General features: G+C 38.6%; 1 protein-coding gene across 6 annotated transcripts in view; it reads left to right on the top strand.

Annotated features, from left to right (window-relative positions):
• Positions 1–29: 29 nt before the first annotated feature.
• TRAPPC11 (trafficking protein particle complex subunit 11) overlaps positions 30–8,473 on the top strand; it is an 89,195-nt gene continuing 80,751 nt past the window's right edge. For 3 of the 6 annotated variants that reach the window (XM_021007598.1, XM_021007599.2, XM_021007595.2), the window contains exon 1: positions 98–241. The gene's annotated coding sequence lies outside the window, so the exon portion shown is untranslated. The other 3 variants (XM_078148467.1, XM_021007597.2, XM_078148468.1) reach the window with 3 other exon arrangements.

Here is an 8,473-nt window from a genome sequence, read left to right as displayed (position 1 = left end):
CTCCACGAGCCTTGAGAACAACCGGAAGGGGCGGGGACGCAGGGGTGGTGGAGGTCGTGGTCCCGCCCAGCTCCGCGTTCGCTTCCTGGGTGAGAGGGGCCGGGGACGGAGAAGTTGGCTAGGCGCCGGAGCCGAGTGTAGGGGTTTTAGGGGTGACTTCGGCGGTCGATTCGCGCTCTGTGGGACCTCCTCCTCCCTTTTCAGTGCGGGCCGCGGCAGCAGGGGTCCCCGGAGCGCTGAGGTACGGGGCTGGGCGCGGCGCCCCCTCTCCTTGCTGCAGCCCTCAGGGGCCGGCCGGCCGGGCGGGGGCCGGGGCGTCCGGGCCTCGGGCGGCCGGAATGCGGCAGGGGGTCTGGGACCGGACAGTTCTCCCTCGTCCTTCTTTCCTCAGCGAGATCGCTTTTGGTAGCTGCGGTGTTTGGTGTCAGAGGGCTTGAGTTTGAATCTAGCTTCCGAACTGGGTGATCTTGGTTAAGGCCCTGTCAGACTCTCCGGACCTCAGTTTCCTCACCTGTAAAAATAGGGGATTGGTCTAGATCTAGGGGCTCTTAAGCTTTCTTGTGTCATGCTCCCCTTTGGCAGACTGATGAAGCCACTGGACCTTTTTACAGTCAGTCAACAAGCATTTATTTGGCCTTGGAGGGGACCTTAAGGGGTATTACTTAGTTAAACCCTTTTTGCAGAGAAGGAAACGAGTACAATCTCACAATTTGGTGGATGCGGATTTTTACGTATTGTGTCATGCTATGCAGCTACGTGGTTCCCATATGTCAGGTCACTACCATGCTTCATTTAAAACTCATTTCAAAACCATTTATCCGCAGAAAGCTATTTAATAAACGGGGCAAGGACACGAAGCTTCCTTGAAGCTTGCCTTGGCTCTCATTCACTTGTCGTCTAGGGGGAAAAGGTTTTTCTGCCACAGACGCCTTCAGGCTTCTCTGGTCTTTCCCTCTTCATTGTCCTCTGTGGCACACTGGGCTACTGTTTGAAGTGCACAAACTTTTACTACAGCATAAGGGAATCTTGGGGTATAAATTACATAGGGAAAAATTATAAATGCAATTTTATACCTTTCTTTTACGCACAGATTAGCACGTAGTCAGGTTTTCATAAATACTCTTTTTCTCTCTTAGTTCATCTGCTCCAAAGTCATCTTCTGATGCCTGTTCATGGTGTGGAGGTGATAGATGTACCAGGCACTGTATTAAGTGCTGGGAATAGAGATACAAGTAAGCAAGATAAGCCCAACCCTGAAGGAGGTTATGGTTCTGGGGGGAGAAGACAACACGTGAAGGAAAGCTGGGAGGAGGGGGTAGTCATGAAGAGGCTTAGTTCCAGGCAAGAGAAGGTGAAAGCTCATCTGTCAGAACCCAGAGTGGTTTCAGGGGGTAATGCTAGTTTTTGAGAACTCCCACTGACTTACAAATTCTCTCAGGTTTTACCAAGCTGGAAGGCCTTCAGGTTGTTTATTCAGCCCAAATCAGTTCACAGGACTTTGGTTAGATCCTTTGTGCCATAACTGTGCTGATGATTGGATGTGATGGAATGCTTAGATGAGACATGGTTCCTACCTTCATGAAGTTTATAGTCTAGTAAAAGGATATGGATTCTTACTTCCATCCTTCATCTCAGCAGTATGAGTACCACCTCCAATAAATAGCAAACACCTGCTCATTTTTATCAAATAGATTCTTGTTAGAATCTTTATTAGATTATAGAGCTTCTTGAAGGCAGGGACTGTCTGTTTTTATTTGTATTGGTATCCCTGGTCCTTAATAAATGTTTATTGACTGGCTAATTTTTCCATGAAACCTCTCTAAAATCCCAGTTCTTTTATTTTAGATCTTCCATATTCTTTGTTGTACCGGTGGGCTGCTCCTTGTTCTTACTGTATGACTAACTCACCTCCTTTCTACTTATATGCACCATACCTCATTCTGTTGCCCATTAGGTCACCCACAGTTTTGATTCTTTGGAAGTTATGGTGTTCTGTGACTTGCTGCCATGTAGCATTAGCAAGCAAATATTGTACTAAAAATGGATTTTTCTGTCAGCACCTCAGAATTGCTTGAGAGCTATTTGCAGTTACCCAAATGCAATCCAGCAAGCTCTGTTCTTAAATTTTTAGCCAAGCTAATTGTACATAATAACCACCAATAGCTAAAATTTATTATGTTTTGAAAATTTATCTGTTTTACCAAGTGCTTTATTATATGTTATTTCTTGTTCTTCACAACTACCTCATAAGTTAGATGCTGTTATTAGCCCCATTTTACAGATAAATAAACTTAGACTGAGATTTGTGATTTGCCCAGTGTCACACAACTAGTGTCTGAAGTGGGATTTGAACTCAGTTCTTCCTGACTGCAAGTCCAGCTCTAAGCAGCACTGCAAAGGACCTCAGCTACATCTGCTGTACTGTCATAATTTTTGTATCAGCGGATATTTAACCACACATACTTTTCACAGTAGGTGTTGTTTCATTTGGTCTTTCCTGTGTGTTGCTGGGTTCATTTCTTAAGAGGCTTAGGGCGTAATTCAGTTGGCATAATGTCATCCACAAATGAGAGTATCTGAAGGCTATTTATCTAAAGGGAATCTCTTCCTTTTGGACTCTGTAGGACATGGATCATAAGATTATAGATTTATTATAGATTTACTGCTGGAAGACCTTAGAGATCATGTGGTCCTCACTCCCCCCCCCCACCGCCTCTACATTTCTTCTTACATTATAGGTTGGAAAACTGAGAAGCAGAAAAGGTTAAGTAGCTTAGATGAGGTGATGTAGGTAGCAAATAGAGAGTTGGGATTTGAACCCAGATCTAAATCTAGCATATTTGCCATTGTGCAGGGTCCCGTTCCCTGTTGATAATTAGGAGATCTTGAACAAAGTCATATCTGTGATTTCATCTATTGAGAAATTTTGACATATGCTTGGGAGTTATCTTATTAAAGGTGCTTTTAAAGTCATATTGAGTCAAATGCCTTTAGAAAGGAATCAACAAACAATAAATTGTACTTTTCAGGCATTTGCGTGACTGTGAAGCTTGACCTGCAGTAGATAATAATTTACCACTCCTAATTTTTTGGGAGTTAAGTACAGGACCAGAAATTACATTTGCCAATGCACTTTTTTTTTTTTGGTCTGGGGTCACTGACATGTACAGAGTAATAGAGCCAGTGTGTGTCAGGAACATCACTTGAACCGAAGTCCGTTTTCTTGATCTAAGTCCAGCTCTTTATCCACTATGCCTTGTTCTTTTCTCATATACCCGCCATATAATTTTTTTCCTTTTTTGATGTACATATAAATCTGAGATTTTTTTAAATTTTTTGCTAAGCAATGGGGTTAAGTGACTTGACCAGGGTTACACAGCTACTAATTAAATCTGAGATTTTTAAAAAGGAGACATGAAAGTTAGTAGTGGCTGATGTCTTCTTGGTCACTTTTTTGGGTAAGAATCCTGTCTAATTTTTTCTTAAAAAATTGTGCTACTTTCCCCTTTTGGAGACAACTTAAAATTGATGGCTTAGTGCTTCCAAAATTTTGCCATCTCCAATACAAATTTCTTCTTTGTGACATGATTTGGTCTGTCTGACTTGACTTTTTTTAGTGCTGTTTCTTCTTCCTCGTGTAGCAGTGCACTGAGATGTTGGAATTAAATAATGGAGGAGTAGTTTTTGAGGGAAAGATGAAAAGCTTAGTTTTGAACATGTTGACCTTAAGCTATGTATCATACATCCAAGTAAAGGAGTTCTTAAGACATGTGAGGATGTGAAACTAGAGGTTGGGAGAGGTCAGTTATAGGTCTGGCAGTCATTTTCATAGAGGATGATTGTGAAGGACATTGCCAAGGGAGTTCACATAGACAGAAAAGAAAGGAGGATGGAGGGCAGAACTTTGGGGAGCAGCCACCTTAAGGAGGAGGGGAAAGGTTAAGGAAATTAATTGGAGAGGTAGCTTGTTGGTGAGGTTAACTGTTATTTTTTTCTCATCTACAGACTCATTCTGGTAGAAGGCTCTGGTGCAAAAATAATTATAATACAAAACAATATAAAATTAAATGTATATGAGAGGTATGAACAAAGAGTCTAAAAGGATGAGTGAAATTGAAAAATGTTCCAAGCATAAGAAATAACTTTAGCAAAGGCCTGAAAATAGGAAAGTGAGGAGATGTTCCAGTCACTGGGATTAGTCCAACAGCGTTGAGCTGTGTAGTTCTTTTTGGATTCAATACTTAGACTTAAAAATTAGTGAAGACTCCCCAAAGAGCTCTTATTTATGTGGGTACAGCTATTAATATTTACTATATTAGAAATTAAAACATTAGCATTTTTATAAAAATAGTTTTGACCTTGCAGACCTCATGAACAATGTCCAGGGGTGTTTGGATCATACTTTGAGAACCACAGACTTGGAGCACGTGGCAGAGAATAATGTGAGGAAGCTGAAAAGATAGAGGGGTGCCAGACTGGAGGGCGTGGAAGTCCAGCCCAACGAGTTTCAGCTTTGGAAAGTGGATCGCAGAAAGCCTTTAAGAAGCTTTTGTCGGAAGAGTTACAAGGTCAGATCTAGGTACAAGGCATCTAGGTAGCACACAGCTGAACTTGGAAGTCACTTCATTCTTCTCGTCTTCAGCTTCCTCATCTGTAAAAATGTAGATAATAATAGCACCTACCTCACAGGGTTGCTGTGGGAACCAAAGAAGATAATATATGTAAAGTGCTTTGCAAACTTTAAGGCACTATATAAATGTTAGCTATTGTTTTTCTTTGGTTTCCTTAATTGTGGAATGTTAAGGAGACCGACTAGATGATCTCCAAGGCCCATTCAATTTCTACATCCTATGATCCAGCCAAAATTGTTTTAGAAATATATATTCCATGTTTTTAGATGTCATTCTGCTGTTATTTAGTTGTCTTCAGTCATATCTGACTCTTCATGACCCCATTTGGGGTTTTCTTGGTAAAGATAGTGAAGTAGTTTGCCATTTTCTTCTCCAGCTCATTTTATAGTTGAGAAAACTGAGGCAAACAATCTTAAGTGACTTGCTTAGGGTCACATGGCTAGTAGGTGTCTAAAGCTGGATTTGAACTCACATCTTCCTTATTCAAGTCCTGGCACTCTATCCACTGCTCCAGGGAGCTGCCCAGATAGCCTTCTCTTTATTACAATTTATGTTCCTCTAAAGTTAGATCTCAAAAATCTTGTTTTAAAGAGTGCTAGAAGGTTTATTACTATATCTTTTAACATTTTGTGATCATATAATATCACTTACTATTAAAAGGAACTCTTTGGTGAATCTTTTTGTACCATGAATATTCACCTTCTAATGTTGGTGGTTTGAATACCAGTTTTTATATTTTTTTAAAAATCAGAATGTACCTGTATCTTTTTTTCACACACCTATACACCAAAAAAAAAATGCTTTTATAATCTCCTATTCCCCCTTTTTATTACTTCTCTCTTCACTTCCTGAGTAGAAATTTTTACTTTTATAGTTAAAATAAGAGTCAGAATAGATAGCAGGAGTGAGGAAGACCTGTGTTCAAATCCTGCCTCTGATATATGCCAGTTGTATGACCAGCAGCAAGTGATTTAACCTCTTAGTGCTTCATGCTGCTTTCTTTTTCTGTTTTGACTCTTTCTGGTTTAGGTATCAAGACCATATTTGTGTCACAGAAGGAATTTGGTAGGACTTCTTAATTTTTTTTTTCAAATAGTTTATATAGTACTGGAATTAATTATTCTTTAGATGTTTGATAGAATTAACTTGTAAATGTATCTGATGTTGGTCCCCCCCCTCAGGGAGCTCATTTATGTTTTGTTCAATTTTTCTTTCCTTCTTCCTTTTTTTTTTTTCCTTTGGCTAGGCAGTAGGGTTAAGTGACTTGCCCGGGGTCACACAGCTAGTAAGTGTTGTGTGTCTGAGGCTGGATTTGGACTCAGGTCCTCCTGAATCCAGGGCCAGTGCCCTATCCGCTGCGCCACCTAGCTGCCCCCAATTTTTTTTTCTAAGACAGGGTTATTGAAGTAGTCTGTTTCCTATTCTGTTAATCTGAGTAATTTGCATTTTTGTAAATATTCATCCATTTCATTTAGGTTGACAGTTTTATTGGCATATAGTTTGACAACATAGCTCCTGATGAGCTGCTTTTGTTTTCCTCATTGTCGTGAATTTGCTTTTTTATTTTTGATTCTGGTAATTTGGTTTCCTTCTTTCTTTCTTAGAATCAAATTAGTCAATGGTTTATCCTTTATATTTATTTTTTTTCCTCATAAAATCAGCTCCTAGTTTTACTTATTTAGTTCAGTGGTTTCGTTTTTTTGGGGGTTTTTTTTGGCTAGGCAGTGGGGTTAAGTGACTTGCCAAGGGTCACACAGCTAGTAAGTGTTATGTGTCTGAGGCCACATTTGAACTCAGGTCGTCCAGAATCCAGGTCCAGTGCTCTATCCACTACGCCACCTAGCTGCCCCATTTTTTTTTAAACTTTCAGTTTTATTAATCTCCCCCTTGATACTCAGGATTTCTATTTTGGTGTTTACTTGGGAGGCTTTAATTTGTTGGTTTTTCTCCCTAGTTTTGAGGGTTTTTTTAAGTTGTATGCCCAATTTGTTGATCTGCTCTTTCTTTCTCTTATTGATCTAAGCCTTTAGAGATATAAATTTTTCCCTAAGTACTGCTTTGGTTGCATCACACAAATTTTGGTATGTTAACTTACTGTTACTGTTATTTTAAGTGAAATTATTGTTTCTATGATTTGTTCTTTGAACCGCTCATTCTTTAGGATTAGGTTATTTAGTTTCCATTTAATTTTTAATCCATGCTTCAAAAGCCCTTCACTGGAAAGCATTTTATTGCATTGTAGTTATAAAAAGATGCATTTAAATATTTCTGCTTTTCTGCATTTGTTTGTGAAGTTTTTATGCCTAAATACATTGTCAGTTTTTGTAAAGATGCTGTGCACAGTTAAGAAATAAGGTATAATCTTTTCTCTTCTGTTCAGTATTCTCCAGAGGTTGATCATATCTAACCTTTCTAAAATTCTATTCATCTCAAATTCTTTCTTGTTTAATTTATGGTTGGATTTATCTACATCTGAGAAGGGTAATTTAAGGTACCCTGCTAATATATTTCATCCTAGGACTCATTTAATTTTTCCTTTAAGAGATTTCGGATGCTCTGCCATTGGTACATATATTTTCAGTATTGCTATTTATTCATTGTGTGTGGTATGTTTTCACAAAATAAAGTTTCCTTGTTTATCTCTTTTTACCTCTTTTTTACTTTTGCTTTGTCTGAGATCATGATTGCCACCTCTGCCTTTTTTACTTAAGCTGAAGCATAATAAATTCTGCTTCAGCACCTTAGTTTAACTCTATGTGTACCTTTCTATTTCAAGTTTTTTTGTAAACAACATATTGTTGGATTCTGGTTTCCTAATCTATTCTCCTATCCTCTCCTGTTTTATGGATGAGTTCATCCCATTATCATTCACAATTATACTTTCAAGTTGTATGCGTCCTATCCTACACCCTCTGACCGCACCTCCAAGTACCTTTCTGTGGCTTGTTTAAGTTACTGAGGAGTGGCTAAGTGGGAAGGGTTTTCATACATTAATGAAATCAGAGAACCACACTTCATCTGCCCTCTATTCTTGAGGTACAAAGAGTATGTGTGATTTTTAAATAAGTCAGACTTGAAAAATAAATGAGAAAAATCATGAAAAAGGAGACTGAGCTCTTACGACTTTTGTAGGACTAAATATAAAAACACTACTAATGAAATATTCATTTCTGTCTGAAGTAGTTCTTTAAATCTGTTTAATTTAGCATATTTAAACCAATTTACATATGATGCCGTTAATGCTTGATTGGGCTAGAAATCCTAATTTTATAGATATCTTTTATTTTTAGATCACTTTTTTCCTAAATATATATCCCTGTCTTGATTTAGTGAGCTGTCCCTTGTAAGAAAGAATTAAAAAGGGGGAAAAGGCAATTAAGCAAAACTAGCTAATATGTCAGCAGGGTTTTTGGTGTTCCATACTCATAGTTTCCTGCCTCTGCAAAAAAGGGAGGGAAGTTCATTTTTTCCTTTCTTCTTTGAGACCAAGTTTTGTTGACATAATTGCACTGCATTCAGTTCCTTTTTTGTTCTATTCTCATTGTTTTAGTCATGTATGTTGTTCTCCTGGTTCTAATTCCCTTTGCATCAGTTTATGTTTTCATATTTATGATTTCTTATGACATAATTATAATTTCTTATTCCATTATGTTTATGTGTCACATTTTGCTTATCCATTCCGTAGTCAGTAGACATCTACTTTATTTTCAGTTCTTTACTACTATAAAAAGTGCTGCTATGAATATTTTATGGGCAGCTAGGTGGTACAATGGGTAAAATGTGGGGCATGGGGTCTAGAAGATTCGTCTTTGTAATATCAAGTCTGGCCTCAGACACTAGTG

This window comes from Phascolarctos cinereus, unplaced genomic scaffold (genome assembly GCF_003287225.1).
Source record: "Phascolarctos cinereus isolate Bilbo 61053 unplaced genomic scaffold, phaCin_HiC Scaffold_9;HRSCAF=440, whole genome shotgun sequence".
In the NCBI taxonomy this organism is placed as follows: Eukaryota; Metazoa; Chordata; class Mammalia; order Diprotodontia; family Phascolarctidae; genus Phascolarctos; species Phascolarctos cinereus.
The sequence above is the reverse complement of the archived record's forward strand: the minus strand, read 5'-3'. Positions and strand labels throughout refer to the sequence as shown.